This window comes from Periplaneta americana, chromosome 2 (assembly GCF_040183065.1).
Source record: "Periplaneta americana isolate PAMFEO1 chromosome 2, P.americana_PAMFEO1_priV1, whole genome shotgun sequence".
NCBI lineage: Eukaryota > Metazoa > Arthropoda > Insecta > Blattodea > Blattidae > Periplaneta > Periplaneta americana.
Window position 1 is genome coordinate 125,289,875 of NC_091118.1, and position 19,560 is coordinate 125,309,434.

General features: G+C 34.9%; 1 protein-coding gene and 1 non-coding gene across 2 annotated transcripts in view; both read right to left on the reverse strand.

Moving 5' to 3' along the window:
* Nucleotides 1-19,560, reverse strand: part of LOC138694561 (uncharacterized) — a 613,293-nt gene that overhangs the window by 263,837 nt on the left and 329,896 nt on the right. The window lies entirely within an intron of this gene.
* TRNAC-ACA (transfer RNA cysteine (anticodon ACA)) lies at nt 1,644-1,719 on the reverse strand. The gene has a single exon. It is a non-coding gene; the product is annotated as a tRNA-Cys (tRNA).

Sequence of the window (19,560 nt, forward strand, 5' to 3'; positions counted from 1 at the left end):
ATGGAAGATCTGATTGGCTAACATTCCAAGTCCATTGAAGTAAATTTTTCAGGACCGCAAAGAAACTATATAGGCTTGCATTATGATTATTGAAATAAATATTTGTATGATCCAAAAACACAGGTTTAGAGTCGGACTTAGGTTATTTTTTGTTATAGAATGGTAGCCTATGTAAAACACAACTTGTTAAGTAAACAGTCGAATTGGATAAATTTTGGACTTGTGATGTTTGTCAATTCAGGTAGTCAATTGTGACTGTGTTGGTATATTTTCTGGCTTTGATGAGTAAGGATCACAAAACAAATTCAACTTGGGCCGTAGCAGGTCAAAATCTTTAAATCGCCTACGGAACTCTTCCCAGACATTTTTTTTAACATTTCAGTATTTTATAATTTTGAGCGGAAGTTCAGTGACTGAAGGCGTTGAAATTATTAAAATTGTGATATTGATGTGGAGGGCAATAAGAATAAAAGATAACTGTAACGATAAGGCAAAATATTCACTACCACGAATAACAACTTACATAAGCAAAATTTTTCGTTCACAGATACTCCACTCCACATTAGGACCTACGTCCATTTTATTAGCTGTCTAATGTCTGTAAGTAATAAAATATCTTTTCAATTTTTACAGCTAAACAAACATAGTCAATGGAATTGTGTTTGACAAAATTTTTCCGGTTAAACTACGTATATGCACTTTCCGTTAGAAAAAATGAAAGTATATAAAGCATTTGAAAACTACAGCACAAGGAATAAACTCGGATTGAAACTACAATTTAACCTTAGTGGAATTCTAAATTAGTGCAATAAATGCCGCTCAAATTTCGTTCCAAAAGTATGGCAAAGGGATATCTATTCCTTTTTTCATTAAAACATTTGGCGTCACGCAGTAAATTTTGAACTTCCTGAACATTTCATAAATTATATCGTTCGCATTGGCTTTCATCGCCTTCTGATCTTTCCTCTTGTTTCATTGGAAGATGTAGAAGATAATTTAGACCAAATAGCAGACAGTTGTGAAGATGCTGTCCAAGATCTTTTTGGATACATTGAGGCAATATATGCAAGAGACCGTCTAGCAAGAGGCAGAAGACGGCTACTTCCAAAATTTTCACTCGCATTTTGGAATGTCTATGGCTAAGAGACAAATAGAGTACAGAGTACTAATAAATTATGTGGAAGGGTGACACTTCCGTTTTCAAAAAAATCATTAGAACACATCACTTAAACATTGGGACATTTTGGAATACATTGAAAAAGATCTTCGGAAAAATAAACGCCGATTCTACAGTTATCCGTGGGGCACGTAAACATCTCATTCCCTGTTAAAAAGATAGTTTACATCCTGAAGCAACGGTAACTATAACAAATTGTGGGTAGATATCAAACATGTTGTAAACATAACAACATTAACCTGTGTTTTAGGATCATAAGTTAGAAAATTAAATTGTATTAGATAGAACAACAAGGAGAAAGAGAACATTATTAATTATAGGCAAATCTTTTGACGAAGAGACAAATATACTTAATAATATATCACATATTCATTTTGTATGAGGTCTCGCCCACCTCATTGAATATTACACGGCTACTATGAAGTAGCCAATACGCATTATTACTATTTAATACGAGAAAAATTCGTACCGGCACCGGGAATCGAACCCAGGACCTCTCAGCTCTGTGTGCTGAGCGCTCTTTCCAACTGAGCTATGCCGGGACACGATCCACGAGATGGGTTCGGCCGGCGCCGTTGATCGTGTCGAGGCATAGCTCAGTTGGAAAGAGCGCTCAGCGCGCAGAGCTGAGAGGTCCTGGGTTCGATTCCCGGTGCCGGTACGAATTTTTCTCGTATTAAATAGTAATAAACTTAATAATAATAATTTTATTATTATTCCATATTATTATTATTATTATTATTATTATTATTATTATTATTATTATTATTTCTCGTGACCAGAATATTGTACGAAATGGAACTATAAAAATTGGAGATTTATCCTTCGAAGAGGTGGAAAAATTCAAATATCTTGGAGCAACAGTAACAAATATAAATGACACTCGGGAGGAAATTAAACGCAGAATAAATATGGGAAATGCCTGTTATTATTCGGTTGAGAAGCTTTTGTCATCTAGTCTGTTGTCAAAAAGTCTGAAAGTTAGAATTTATAACACAGTTATATTACCGGTTGTTCTGTAAGGCTATGAAACTTGGATTCTCACTTTGAGAGAGGAACAGAGATTAAGGGTGTTTGAGAATAAGGTTCTTAGGAAAACATTTGGGGCTAAGAGGGATGAAATTACAGGAGAATGGAGAAAGTTACACAACGCAGAGCTGCACGCATTATATTCTTCACCTGACATAATTAGGAACATTAAATCCAAAAGTTTCAGATGGGCCAGGAAATGTAGCAGGTATGGGCGAATCCAGAAATGCATATAGAGTGTTAGTTGGGAGACCGGAGGGTAAAAGATCTTTGGGGAGGCCGAGACGTAGATGGAAAGATAATATTAAAATGGATTTGAGGGAGGTGGGACATGATGGTAGAGACGGGATTAATCTTGCTCAGGATACGGACCAATGACGGGCTTATGTGAGGGCTGCAATGAACCTCCGGATTCCTTAAAAGCCAGTAACCACCACCACCACCACTACTGTTATTTTGTATGACCGTGATATCATATGGACGAAAAATTCTTGTGGATGAATAATATAGGTGGATTGAAAGGGAGTGGAGAAAGATACAAGCTTAGGGCTACTTACAGTGTAGTGCAGACGAAAAATAAGAGTAGACGAAAAGATAATCGACGGAACTCATATGGACGACACATCTGGGAGCAATGAATATATGTTATTATCCAATTAATAATGAGAATGAATGGTGATAGTGTCAGAAAATATTGTCATTTCATTTATTTGTTCACTCTGTATTGAAGGATTGACGTAAAGTTGCATAAAATAAGAGTATTTTTCTATATTTTACTTTTCATTCGAATATGAAAAAGTTTATTTTCGCAATACTGTTACTTTCAAAATAATAAGAGTAAAGGATAAGATTAATTACATGAATATATTACATTATGCATAAAGTAAAGGAATATTTTGTTGTAATGCATTAATTGCAGAAAGAATGGTTAATATTATATAAGCAAATAGATCAATCGTTGAAGGGGGACAGAAAGAGGAAGGCTATGTCGTCTTTGAGAGGGTTCGGAGTTCACACGAACTGTGAAGGAAATTACTGCGGTCTCCAAGCAGGCCTACGTGGGCTCTGCGGGCCAGCAGTCTAGGGCTCTGTGGCCTAGAGTTCGTTGCATCGAGCACGAACACTGAAGCAAGAGTTCACGGAGACTGCGGGTAGGCTTGGCGGTCTTACTTGGCGGTCGGTTGAGGACTACAGTCTGCAGGCTGCAGAATAGAAAAGAGGAGCTGGCTGAACTCTTGCTTGGGTTCCATTTCTCTTTAGGTTGATTAGGTTGATTACGTAGTTTGGTTTGTCCGAAGAAAATAATGACTGCATTTGATGTAATAATTTCAAAGAACGAATTATTTTTAAAATCTAATGCTGGCGAATTAATTATAAAATAATATCTTGACGGCAACACATGATATAATTAGATCTACCAATAAGAAGTAACTATAACCAAAGAAAAATCAATAACCAGTCGACTAAACTATATCAAAATATTCTGCAATTCATTTTATGTAAATTTTCAGAAAAGTCTGTATATATACTGAAAGTTTATTGTTCCAGTCATTGACTTTACTGTTGTGTATGTTTTAGGTGTTATCCTTTACATTATAAGTTATAAGATGTATAAACGTTTTCATTGAACAGTGTCTACAGCTTCAGATACGAACAATCAATTTTGCAATATCACTACTCTCTACATTCTCCACACATACAATACATGTTTAATGGCATACGGGGATAAAATCTGTTAAAATAATATAATTATAAACACATTAATATTCTAATATTCAAATATAGGTGCGCTAATGTCAACATTTAAAGATGAATTAAAATATGTAATACAACATTGTAATTGCAAATCTTCACATGTATAATACAACATGATATATAGTCAGTTCAATTTTATATTTAACCCTATTTCTAGGCTCACAATATTATCTTATTATTAATCCAGCCCACATGTGAAGACTTGCAAACGTATTTCTATTGTACATTATATGTACACTTTTAAATGTTGACATTAGCGCACCTATATTTGAATATTAGAATATTAATGTGTTTATAATTATATTATTTTAACAGATTTTATCTCCGTATGCCATTAAACATGTATTGTATGTGTAGAGAATGTAGAGAGTAATTATATTGCAAAATTGATTGTTCGTATCTGAAGATGTTGACACTGTTCAACGAAAACGTTTATACGTCTTGTAACTTATAATGTAAAGGTTAACACCTAAAACATACACAACAGTAAAGTCAATGACTGAAACAATAAACTTTCAATATACACGTATATCAAAATAGTTGTATATGTGAACACACTGTATATGTATGTTCTCTTTTGTTTGGATGAACTTAATGTTTATTAATATTTAACTGAACATGAGTGTTGCATAATACAACTTTATAATGAATTAATGTAAAGGTTGCTAATATTGTGATACGAGTAATATTGTGATAGTTGTTTTTGATAATTTATTACAATTTTACTGACCGAACGAAGGATCGGTTTTGTGCAGAAACTTGTCCACTAACATTCCCTTCATACATTGATGCAAAAAACCGAACTTCCTCTCGCTAGGTAAAATTGTAATAAATTCTCAAAAAGAACTATCGCAATATTACTCGCATTACAGTATTACCAACCTTTACCCTATATACAACTTCATTAAAAAAGAATGATGCAAAAATAGGCTAAACCTGATTTATGTCCACCGATGTAGAATAGCGAGTAGCATGTCTGACCGTGAAACTAGCAGCCCAGGGTTGAAATCCTGGTTGGGACAAGTCGTCTGGTTTTGGTTTTTTCCGTCGTTTTCTCTCATTCAATTTAAGAAGAACTTACGGCGTTGGAACTCGGACTCATTCGCACACTTCCTTCTCTTTAATTATCAACTCCGCTTCTTTCCAATATTTCGGGCTTGCGTTCGTTGTAGAACTTGGGCCCCGCGATGTGTGGTCATTAGTTGCTGATGGTAGAGCTATATAGCTCTCTCCTGGAGTCATGGTAGCTCGTGGATAGCACAATGGGCCCACCCAAGCGGCGTACATGTGAAAGCAGTCCCAAACCATGCCTCTGTCCTTAAGAGGGAGTAACACAATAGAAACCTGACTTATTTTTAAAACGACTTATTCATGATAACAGTATCTAATAAATTTCATTTCACTTGAATATTATAGGTGTTCGATGTGAGCGATATTGGTGACACACCAAATGTTAAGACGGCAGTCAAGGTGAGTTCCAGCACATCCCCAGATATCAATATTGCTCTGTGTAGGCAGGTGCCATAGCAATGAAGTTACACCTCATTTTTAATGAATTCCCACAAGCAGGATGTTAAATCTGGCGTTCTTGAAGGCCAGAGCGTCATTGGAAAATCCTAACTTCGAGCATGGCCAATCCAGCATCCTGGAAAGGTGGCCCTTTGGTATTGACGATCATCTCGGTAGATGTGTAGGGGAGCGCCATCCTGTTGAAAGAGTAGGCTAAGCCGGAAATGTCTTCCTCCAGCTGATGCAATAAGCCATTCTATTATGTTACGGCAGAAGTGATGAGTCACGGTAGGATCGGCGACATATCGCTATCGATTCCTATACGTGATCTCTTTATTTCATTCAGCCCTCGTCAATATTGTTTAGAATTTTACGTGCGTATCGGACGTCTCGTCATGTTCCACGCAATGTTATCAGAAATGGTATTTCTGTTGCCTCAGATCTTTAACTGAAAGTGTTTATATTTCACTCTGATATTATAGATCAAGGATTATACTGAAATGAAGATTAAACTTTTAAGGAATCAATCCAACATAATATCCGGAGTGTTTTAGATCTACTTATTTTAAAACATATCTACTGTTCATATCTAGACTCACTGTGTACAAACGCAAGTTTTATTTTCCCGGCATTTCCCCATCAAATAGGTATACAATCTCAGGAGACATTCTGCTGCTGAGATGCCTATAATCTTCATACAACACTAGAACATAGTCACACATGTAAGAACTACACAAAGTAATTGTATGAGAATAAAAGGCAAGAAATTTTGTCTAAGACCCTCTCAAGCAAGGACAGAAGTAAAGCGAATAACAGCTAGCAAATTTTAAATTTTATGAATAAAAAATGAAATTATAATTTTCTCTATTAACGTACGCTCAGATTTCAGCATTATGCTGGTTGTATTATTAGTGTAACGGTTAGCGCGTCTGGCCGCGAAACCAGGTGGCCTGGGTTCGAATCCCGGTCGGGACAAGTTAACCTGGTTGAGGTTTTTCCCGGAGGTTTTCCCTCAACCCGATATGAGCAATTGCTGGGTAATTATCGGTGCTGGACCCCGGACTCATTTCACCGGCATTATCACCTGCATCTCATTGAGACGCTAAATAACCTGAGATGTTGATACAGCGTAGTAAAATAACCCACTAACAAAAATTGTTGATTTTACTAACATCCTCAGTCAGGGATACTCTATCACACACAATAAATCCAATTTTCCAAATTTAAAATCAGACAAAGGTTATATGCTACTTAACGTAATTAAGCCACATAGCAAAACGTTTTGAAAAAGAGAATTTTATTGAAATTCTGGAAAATTCGGAACATGAAAAATGAAACGGATGCAATTGAATCTGGAGTCTTGAGTTTGCTTAGGAATGCAGATGCGAGTGCAGTTCATAGCTTTTATAGCACAAGGAAAATTCTATCGCTTCGAACACAACACTTTTTTTTTCCGATATCATTATCTCGGGGGAATTTTATAAAGACTGGAATAATTTTTATTACTTTTTACAAAAGAAATTTAATCGTTTTGCACGCAATTGTGAAGCGAACTCGTATGATTTCCCTAAGCATATTTGCAATCCTTCGTTATTTAAAAAAGAAGAGAATATCTCCATTTTCAGCTCACCTAAGTCAAAGCACAGATTCTTGTTTTACTTCTCACTCCGAGATGAACGCTCAGCTAACCAACTGAATTCTCTTCATTAAAACTAGACTCGCTATATTCGTCCTCTCTTCCAGTCACAGTCCGCTCCATATTAAATTTCTCTGCCTTTCACCGCATTAATGTTGTCATGTCACATGAAATATTCCAGTAGCTCCACACTTTTAATGTAGTCAAAACAATATTTAACAGATTCTAAACTTTGAATAATAAAATGAAATCAAGGCTTACTTTAATTGTTAGATCTGGAGACTGTTAGACCCATAAACCTCTAGAAAATTCATAAGGTACTAGTAGGGAAATTTTTATTTTATTTTTATTGACAAAATTTAAAAAAAGAACATTATCTTAAGACTTTTTACTTCAAACTTTCGACATTCTCTTGTTCGAGCCATGGAGTTAATTTTAACCTTACACAAAGTAATGAAACCCGAATCAATACTCGTGAAAGGAGAAAGAAATGTAATACCATGAATAGGTCACAGGCAGATGCAATAATCTGCACCGTATGCCTGATTGTACAAAATGTTCGGCTCGGTTTTGGGCTGACGTAGGCAGACATTTCGACCTGTAACATCCCGAGTGGTACAACACATACAACTTTTATTAATTATAACATACACACAATCATATGTTATACAATATAATAATAATAATAATAATAATAATAATAATAATAATAATAATAATAATAATAATAATAATAGTGAGTCCTGTGTTAAAATTTTTTAAAGTGGTATCGCCTAAATTCACATATTCCTCTTAATTAAATCGGAATTGACTCTCAAAAGTTCTTCTTGCGTAATTCTTATAATTTTTATGTTTTTCTTAAGTTTATATATACTGGGAGTTATTTACGTAGATCAATTTTTTACAGTTATCCAGAAGTAAGAATCACACACGTTTAGATCCGGGTAACGTGCGGGCCACAAACCACAAGAAGTTATCCTGCCATCAAACAACACTCTCATTAATTCCAAAAATTCATTAGCAGTGTAGACTGTAGAAGATTACTGTTGAATACATGCATCTTTTTATCTCTCATCATCTGACAACAATTAAAAATATAGTACGAGTATTAGTGTGTCTCTTTTTTAATATGGACACAAGTATTCTTCATGCAGTTACTGCACACTATACCATTTCTGCCTTCACTGTCTTCATGTAATGGAACTTATTTAATTGTTGGGGAATTATCTGTGTTCCAGTATCTATTGTTTTCTGAAGCAACATGACAACGTAAACGAAACCATGCCTCATCAGAGAAAATTACTGTATGTGTATCAAGAATACCATCAACAATAATCTGTTAAGAATAATTATTAAGTCCATGAATTCACTCGACTTACGTCACGAGGCCGAAATTCTTGGATTATTAACCGCTCTGTATGGTTTCGTCTGAAATGATTAATGTACTTGTGGGTTGAAATTCTTTAAACACAAGCTATATTTTAAACACGACATGCAGATTTCGTTAGAGAACGTTCAATTGATTCACCATTTTCATCGAGGTTTTTTCGATTATGCGCACTGTTCAAAACATACAGAGGTGAGCCTGCCTGGAAAGAAATAAAAAATAGGTTGCAGCCGCCAAATTACTCTTCAAGGAACGACCACTCATATAAATTGAGGGAAAGAAGGCAGAGGACGGACACTGGAAAGTTTTCTTTTCTCAATCGTACTATCAGGGACTGGAATGCTTTACCTGCAGACTTACTAAAGGCTTTACCAACAACCAAAAATGTATTTAAAAATAGGCTTAAGGACCTTACTAATAGACGGTAATTATACACAGTACTTAAAGGGTGTAAATGCTATGTTGTTATTGAAGTGTTGTATCAGTGAAGAATTATGTTGTGTCAGTGAAGTGTGTTGTATCAATGAAGGAGTATGTCGTATCAGTGAAGTGTGCTGTGTAAGTGAAACGTGTTCCTGTCAGTGAAGCTGTATAGGTTATAGTGGCAGTGCAAAGTATTTGAACAGTGAAATGTTTTTGAAGTGTTAGTGAAATCAGGATAGAATCAGTGAAATGTGTCGTAGTTCCAGTGCAGTGAGTGAGTTGACAGCGAAATGAGTGTAATGTTGAAAGGTACTTGTGCAGATATGAACATATACTCGTGGGTTTTAGTTCGAACTTAGATTTAAGATACAAATTAGATTTATTTTAAATGTTATTTTAAGTGATAGTGCTTAATTTAATTTAGGATATTCCCTATTATTATTATTATTATTATTATTATTATTATTATTATTATTATTATTATTAGTATTAATTATTAGTATTATCATTAATTGTATTTTTAATTAATAAGTTTATTATTGTCATTATTGAGTGTAATTAGTTACCACTGCCACCGGGTATATACCCATTGCAGTGTGAATAAATACATACATACATACATACATACATACATACATACATACATACATACATACATACATACATACATACATACATACATACATACATTAGCTCCCTTCGTTTTGGCTTAGGAATACTCGTAGCGTTTGGCGACTCCGTTTTCTTTAATCTAACAAGTTGTCTGTTTCTCTAATTGAAACTGGAACGCTAGCGAATCTCTCTCTCAATTGCCCATGTCATACATAAAAATTCATCGTTCTAGCAGGATCTTCTGTTGGCATTTCGATGGCCAAACAATCTAATTTAATGTACACACTGAAATTAAATTAGAAAGAACACTAAAAGTAACGACACATCTTGATCTTCAAGACACTAATGATACCGCACACTACATGACAAGACTCCATCTGTAAAATACTTACCACACTGTACACTGCACAATGAACGGGGGAACTACGAAATAAAGTGCGCCACATACACGCTTATTACGTGACCTTGAGATGGTGGGACATTAGCTGACAGTGATTCGGTCCTCTCTCTCGGCCCAGACCTGAAGCGAACGCTCAGAGTACATAATTCCATATAGTACTTCTAATGATTTTAAATGTCAGTTTCAATTTAACGAAATTTCACTACAAAGATTGATTTTCGTTCGTTAGACAATTTTACTTAGAATATCGACTGACAGTGAGATAATGTTTTCGATATGAAAGAGAAACCGAGAAGAGGAAACAAAATTATGCTTTCTGGTTGTTAAAGTCTGTTCAACAACCCGTTTTCACAGAATCGTTTGTTAAGGAGCTACTACAATGCAATAGGGCCTGCTGTTAGGTAAATTGCCATACAACTCCATTATCAAACTGCGACAACAACAAACCGAACGATCCCAGAGACTGTCTAATGCAATTTGGAACCACAGACAACTTTCAGACAGGGGATCTTGTCGGCGAAGTTCGCGTTAAATTACCAGCACGTTGCAGAGATGTCTACATGAAATACATGACACAGGTGAGCGTCCACTAGCTTTGTGACAGCTTCCAAGCCACAACATTTCACCGACACCTGCCCATCGAATCAGCTAATTTACTTTTCATGCAGTGCAATTTTAGCAGCGAGCGTGAAATGAAAGAAGGTAAAGTTTCGCATGCCTTTAAGCGAGAGATTTACATGCGTGAATCTTTGCTGTCTTTCGCCTTGAGTTGAATTTCAATGTTTTTACTGGTTGACCTGTGTACTTTTTACTACAATTGAAAAGTGTGATTCCAAAACTCGCTTATTCTTGACCATTTTTGTGATTTATACATATATGAAGTGTTCAGAACCAAAGTGGTCCAAGCGCCATTTACTAAAGCCGTAGAAAACCAAGGTTAAAATGAAGTTATTACCATAATTGAATGGAAACATATAGCAAGTAATATAAAGTACACACATTAAAACTAAATGCTATGTCAATCCTTATTAAACTATGGCATTCACTTAACTTAACCCTTGCTTTCTCCGTTTTTAATAAATGGCGCTTGGCCCACTATGACTCTGAACCCTTCATATATGATTATCAGGGAGCGAAGTTTGATGACATGTCATCTTTTTTTCTTTACATCCTTTGCAACGCCCGTAAATATAATAAATCCAAGATACGAGCTGCTTGTTACAGAAATGTAGAGCTTTTACGTCATTTCTGATCATTTTTCGATGTTTTAATCTCTTAGGCCTTTTTTTTTTTTAATTTTGAAGGTAATTTTTGTATTTTTCTTTTTTTTTTTTTAATTTTAAGGTGATTTTGTAGTCATTTAAGCTAAAGACTTGAAAGACGAACAAAAATTTCCCAATATAGAAAACCTCGCGGAATTAGTACTGACTGACTCGTTCAAATGCGAAATCCGAAAGGGTTTTCTCGATAGTAGGCTAAATGATGCCAGAAGCAAGGAGAGAAATAGAATAAGAGATGAAGCTCTCGGCTGAATTGTTTTAAGCTCTACCTTTCAAACAAAGGAATTGTGTTAGACAAAAATCAAGGATACAAACTTTATGCACAACGATAAATACTCTCAGGAAAAAGGTTTAAAACAGCACAGATACAAGAAGAATTAACATTATATGATCTGTCACTCATCAAGTATGCTCCTGCGGTCAGCATGGATGTGGAAAGAAGCTTCTTAATGCATAACAATATCCTCGCCGACAACCGCAGGTCTTTACATTCCAGAATCTTCAGATGTACACTGTCACATATTGCAATGGCGAGGAGAGCGTTTAATTAGAAGTAGGATTTTTACTTCTTATATATAGGATTGTTTATTTTTAGGTCTTTTTTTAGAATTCTAGATAATTTTCTGACATTTTTCGGTCATTTTAGTAACTTTTAGGTCATCAAAATCCGAGCCTTGATGATTATGTTTCAGATCTTTTAAAATTATATTTGAAGCCTATTTTCTCCCGAAAGGACGCCAATCCTTGTCTAAAAGTTTGTATTATTGTGCTTGTCACTTTAACACTCGCCCAATCCGTAGACAGGTGGATAAAAAGACTAGCTAAGTCCTTTCATAAAACTGGACTTGACGCGTTTTGGGATCACATTCTTCAATTACAGATTACTGTAAAACGAAAAAAAATAGGCCAACTAATTAAGAATCTTCCCTTTTTATTTCCATCCTCCTGTGTTTTGATCATTAGAAAATCTCATACTGTTTGTTTAGGATCACACATTGGATTGACTATGGCAGGGACGGGGAACAGTCTCTATCAGAGTGCTTAGCTTCTACCGCTACAGTTGCTGTTGTACGTAGGTTTAGTGGGGATCACCTAAGTTCCTAAAAGACTAATTTGATCGTCTCTTCAGTACTGCCAACAAATACCAGATATCACCAAAGAGGGTAAAGTCACAATGTCATGTACTAAAATAATAATAATAATAATAATAATAATAATAATAATAATAATAATAGGCTCTAATAGTAATAGTAATAATAATAATAATATTATTATTATTATTATTATTAACAATAACAATGTCTTGCTTATTTACCAGATCTCATCTTTATGTTGGAAGGTGTTTTCTAAATGGTTCAATAATAATGTGAGAGTAATATTTTCCTCCTTGATCTCTCGCAGATTATATCGGTAATTAGTAGGTTAGTATGACCTAATATTAAAATGTGTTTTGTCTGACAACATTAAATTCATTGCTTTGACTAAACAGTTTACGATTCACGAGACCTAACCTAAAAATATATTTTGTTTGATCACGTGAAATGATTAGGGCCTAGTACGAATTCCGAAAACGGAATACCACTTTGAAATGTACAGTATACCCTACTTAAAAATTTTAATATGTATTTTATGCTTAAATTACATATTCCTCAGTCGCTACTATGCTATTTCCTCTCTTGGGCATTTTATTAAAAAATATGTCCATTAGCCACGTGCATGTTTCATACCAAGTAAAGCCTGTATCTTATTTAATTACACTTATCTGAATATAGTATCGAATTGGAATCACAATGCAATACAACAGAATTATATAGCGACATTAATATTAATACCTCTGTTACTAAATAATTACTAATTACGTTAAGATTTCACAACCTTAGTTATACTTCAATTTCATCAGTTTCCTTTACTGGAAATCAAAATTATAGCTGCGAACATAAGAGTTAGAAAATAACTGCCAGTTGTCGTATTTGTCAGTACTCGAAATTCAAAACAAAGTTAGTAAAAGAAAATTCAACCTGACATCTAGAAAATCACTATAATCCACTAGCATAATCTAGTAATAGGAGAAAAATGGTTAGATTTCACCCTTAGGATATTAAGTAAGTTGATCTTGACTATACTCAAATGCTGACAGCTCTGTTTACAATACGAGTTCCCCGTCCCTGGACTATGGCATTCACTCCTCTTAGGTTTAGTTCTGTAGCCTCTGTCCAGCGTGTAGGCGGAGGACATTACCTAACAGCCGGGAAGACAGTCTGAATTTCAGCGCCGTAGACTAACCTACGTTGTAAATCATAATGAATAATACATCTAGATTATGGACAGTAACAGGCCTGATATAATTCACTTACTGAATGTTGTACCCATAATTGAACGCTCTAAGACTGTTATAATCCAGATTGAACGTAATGTACATTAAATTATAGATACGTTAGTCATTAGAGAGCTGCAGAATAGGGCTTAAAACCGGTTCTCATTCGATCGGTCAGAGAGGATTCGTCAAGGTAGAGCATCTGACCTAATGTTCGAATTTAAACCGGGTTGCCCATGATGTTTTGCAGGCTATACAGAACACATTTTCTGAGTACACAAACGGAGTAACAATTGAAGAAAATTTACAGTGTGTAATTAAAAAAATATATTATTGAAATTTAATTACAAAACTTGAAAATATGTTTTTTGACATTGACGTTTACATTCTTACATATAAAATTACTAACAATAATGAGCTAACATTTAATTATAGCTGTTTCTGAATAATGCCATTTTACCTGGACACCGTCGATATATAGGTGAAGAAATGGACACCGGTAGCAACAAAAGAAATAAGTGTAATGCATAATACGAAATCTGGTGTATAAGGAAATGCAAGAAGAGAATAAATTACAATTACTTACTAAATAGAAGAGAAAATAAGTATATATATATATATATATATATATATATATATATATATATATATATATATATATATATAATATGGCAACGTTTACACATTAAACTCAAAATGCATATCTCTAAAACAGTAGTTGTTAATGTTTTTAATTACTCTAAGCAGATGAATTAATTCATTGATAAATAATTTCTAAGAATATACGTTTTGCTTTTGACAATACCAACTGCAATACATGAATGAATGAATGAATGAATGAATGAATTAATTAATTAATGAACCAATCAGTGAATCAATGAATCGGTTAATGAATCAATCAATAAATCCGTGGATGAATGAATCGAATTGACGGGTAGATGAATGAATGGATGGATCAATGATTTATTAATTGATTGTAGTGAGAGAAGAATTATCAATTAAATATTGGGCCTAAACGATGCTAATCGCGTCCTTTCAAGGGCTCTTGAACCCCTGCATGGCTCAATGTGGTCTGTCTTTGCCGTCCAGCCACAAAGAGTGAGAAACAACTCGAATATTCGTTAAACCGAACCTGAGACACTCCCCGAGACGTAAGAGCTTTGCATACTGACTACAGAGCCAGGGTTTCAATAACAATAAATAATTTATATTTTTCGTAACTGGTTGTGCACGACTCTATTAGCGCTACTGATTAATTTGTCCTTTTATATTATTTAAATATATTATTGAAATTTATATTAAATTATCTATACTTCATACAAATTATGATGAATTTTGTTGTCGTTTAGTCAACTGTCCGAAGGCAAGTCTGAATCTCATAAGTGATACCAACGAGGCACCACTTACGAGTCAACTAGAGGGTAGGGTGGCCAGTTCCTTTCCCCTTCCATTGCATACATCGCCAATTAACCACATAAAACAGACTTCAGATGTATACAAACAATAGTTCTTCCTCTGACATACATCGTCAAGTGAGATGTACTAGATAGATAATCTAGAACCTCAATCAGAGGCAATGAAATTATTAAGTATTACAAATCATTTTTAAATAAATTAGTTAAAATTTTAAAAAGAACTAGGCAAAATAATTTCGTTGTTCTCTGACAATAGCTATACAAGAAAAGATAATATCTTAGACTCTTAGGGTGCTATTCATAGACATTTCGCAGCACGCGCTACGAGCGTACTAAGCTAGCCCCGGCTATCCACTGGTTACTTGTACAGAATTCAAATCATATCCTATCGCTAACACCGGTTTATGAATACGAAAAACGCTGATCATCCACAGGAAACCCGCGCTAAAAATGTCTATGAATACGGCCCTAAGACTCTTGTTTTTTTTAGTTTTCAGCTGTTACTCATTGGCGTTTTTCCTGAAAACTCAAATTATACATAGAGTGTGAGAACAATATTTCGCTATTTAGTTAACCTGGGCGAGAAATTAAAATACCTCTGTCGGCATAAGCCAGCCTTCCCAATAGGTAATACCATATTTCGCGTGGCTATACAGACTAAACCAGTGAACTCTCTATCTGAAGCGGGGGAAAAGAGAAAGGGAAATCCTAATATAGACGACCTTTCAGCCTTGTTGTCAATATAAATTTAACTTGTTCAGTTATGGAGTACCTACGTCACAGTTCGAATATTTAGCGGATGACGAGTTCCATAGGGTAAAGGTGTATTAGTCCGGTTGCGAGAATATATTTTGAGACTTTAGACTGAAACAGATTTGCACGAGCATCGTAAATTATTATAATATTCGAATCTAGCTCTGTGCACAGTTTTAGCTCTTTGTAGATGGGCATTATGGCCGTGCTGAGTAGTTGTTCGTTGTGCTACTGCCCATCTGAGTAGATATTTGAATATTATATACCGTAATGGCTTTCTAGTCCAGAATTAGATACAAGATAAGTTTTAGACTGAATTATTAAATATAGGGGAAAGTAGCCTAAATCGTACCGGTGCGGCGCCGAAATCGTACCACTATTAATATTGAGGAAAGTATTGCATGTAGGAGCAATCTGGGGTATTTTTCACGAAATACAAATAGAAACTGATAAGTTACTAGTTCAGTTTACCACCTTTCATTCAAGACAACAGCTGTATTAAATCATGCTTAATAGTAAGTTCTGATTTCTCATATAAGATTTTGTTACTCTTCCGTAAGCTTTTATTGAAATAGTGAGTTAGTTTAATGAATGTCTTTTATTACACCTAGTATATAAGATTGTTTTTATTATTAAAAAGGTAAAAATAATCACTGTAACAGCTTTGTTTAAGTTATAATATGAATAGTTTGCTTGAAGTGCTAGTTTCCTAAATCGTACCTTTAAAAGGTTGCTCATATCGTACCAGTACGGTTTTGGCAACGTGAACAAATAACGTTAGGTGCATAAAATTTTAAAATTTCAGGAGAGATAATGGCCAAACGAGAATACGGAAAATCGGAACCAAGTGCTTTGCTTAAGGTATTGGATTAATTTAGATCGGGAGCAGTGAGATTGAATGAATGTTGCCGTAAGTACGAAATTCCGAAACCGACTTTCAAGCGACATTTTATGGGCAAGGCAAAGAGAGGTCTGAATCGTCCTGCAAATGTGTCAACGGGAGGAATTGGCTACAGCTGTTCCACGGGAAATAGAAAAGAAATTGGTCCAACATATTCTGATATTTGAAGAATATCTTTGTGGACATAGCCTATTATAACAGACGTCAGGAAGCTTGCCTCCGATGTGTTGGAAGCGAACCCACATCTTCCTAATCCGCTCAATAAAGAAATACGATTGGCGAGAAAGAAGTGCTGTTATGGGTTCATGAAGAGACATCCAAATTTAAGTTTTAGGCAACCCGAAAATATATCTGCTTCTTTTTCCAAAGGGTTTAATAAAGCTATTGTTAAAGCGTTTTTTTATCATTTGGAGAAGGTAGTCGACGAGAAATTCATAGGCACTTTGCACATATTTAACGTTGACGGAACGGGGTTCTCCCTAAACCAAAGACTTCAGTTCAAACGAGAACGAGAAAAGGTGCTCAGCAAACTGTTGTGCTAACTTCAAGTCCCTATAAGAATCAAGTGCAGTAAAAGAAACCGAAAAGAGGAACTTCAAAGAAACAAAGAAAAAAGCAACTCAGCTGTCAAAAAGAACGAAAAAAGCTTCTAACATGATCCATATTCATGTAAAAGAAGAGGACTGGTCTTGTTTTATTTGTGAAGAAACTGCTATTGAAAATATGATTCCTTCCTCTGTATGCAATCAATAGGTGTATGAGATATGTGCAAGAGTTTCTAAGGCACAAGAACGTTCTCATTTTGTCTGTGACATGTATAACGACAGAATCTGACAAGTAGGTATCTTTGTTTTGTGTTAAATAGGATTTAATCTTGAGTGACCCTTCGTGTTTTCGTTTTACTAAATCCTGATAATATTTTAGATTTGTATATTACAATAATTCTTGTATCTTAAAACATTTCAGTTTCTAATTTGTATTAATAAAATGTCATATTAAATGACAACAATATAATATGAATTACGTTATTCTTTATATAGTTCTCACTTCGAAAATTATATATTTTACAAATGGGTACGATTTAAGCAACCTCTAGGTACGATTTAGGAAACTAGGCTCATAAATCGTACCACATGTAGAGTTTTAAATAAAACCTTTTAAAAACAATTGACAATTATAAAAAAATTCCGAAAAGAATATATTTTGTGTCCAAAGGTACTGTCTCAATGTCTAACAATATATTTTATTAAAATTCCTTCCCATTTTGAAATAACTAAACAAAGACTGAAAAGTGGTACGATATAGGCAACCTTTCGCTATATTGCACTAGATCATAACGTATCCGAAAATATAACATTAAAATTTACCAAACAATAGTTTGATCGGTTGAATTTAAGCAAAATAAATTAAATTCTGATACAAATATTGAAGTCTAGGACGTAAATCAATCTTAACACCTAGAGCGAACGGCTTTAGTTCTTCATTCCGAGGAAGTCGCGAATTTTATTTTTGTCATAATTATATCGCCCTAGCCAGATTTCAATCTGTGGTACTAAACGTCCGGAAACAACACTGTATATATATATATATATATATATATATATATATATATATATATATATATAGAGAGAGAGAGAGAGAGAGGTTCTTATCGGATAGGACATAAGCATCCCTAATAATTTTAGTACAAATAGGCTTTTTATGCACCCGTTATTAAAAAGATTTGTTACCGATTGTGCCGGTCTGCTAATCTTAGCTCCACTAACCACTACACTACGCATTTCTCTTAGCTATCAAATCCGTATGCTATACCCTTGGTCGGAGATGCAAAACTGAGCCCCAATTATAGTATACGTCACAAGCTGGAATACGTCATTCATCCCTTCCCTCATTACCACGGATCATTCACATGTTACGGTAGAGCGTGTATGCATTCACTGTCTAGTGGTTGAATTCATCGCGATGTTCGGAAAATACCAGATTTTGAGCAATGGAAAATGATCACTTGTGTATTTAAACAATTACAAAGCGCGTATAAGCTCTGTGCTTAGTTCTACCCGAGATCATATATGTAACAGATAGGTTGGCCTTATAGGCTTTGACGTTAACAACTTTTGTCAGGTTTACTACGCTGCCATCTGGTTGTTACATAAGGAGTCACGTCATAATTTCCATTTGAATTGCATTAGCGACTGTACTGCCATCTCGTGTTCGTTTACGGCGGACGGGTGGCGGATCCTGGCGGTTGCTCTTCAAAGTGCTGTCGACTTTAACACAGCGAGGAGTTATCTGTTACATATAATTGATCTAGGGTTCTACATACATACTCTATGTGAACAAGCATTTTCGAAAATGAACTTCAATAAGAGCAACGCTCGCTATAAATTGACAGGTGCACATTTGATATCATTCCTAAGGCAGTATAACCTAACATAAAGAATCTGGCGCACGTTGTAATTGATGCTAAGTTAACTACTATCCGCATTTCACGAGAAGATCCGAGCAAGGAATGCAAGTTTTTCCCCCACTCTTATAACCTATCCCCGACATGGAACCGGTCGGCCATCGACTGAGCCTTGTTTGTACCAGCCAACCAATGACACCACTCCCATCCACCTGCTCCTTCAAGAACTCTGAGTTAATGGCTTACTCTCTCCTCTTACCCCGCAAGGACCATACTCCCCTCGCAGAGATCCTCTCGTGAAATTTGGACAGTACAGAAATTATTTTCCTTTATATTCACACGAGAAATTAGATTTATTTTAGTTTCTACTATGAGATCAATATTATATATTTCAATTAAACTAGAAGATAAGTAAATTTTATACTCTTAAAAATGTTAGGAATGGTTTAAGAGTAATTTTTTTACATACAATCACATTATACAGGCCTAAATACCAATAAAAGAATAAGATATTTAATCTGATAGTTTATAGCAATGTGTTTTGAAAGGAAGTAAGGTGAACTGG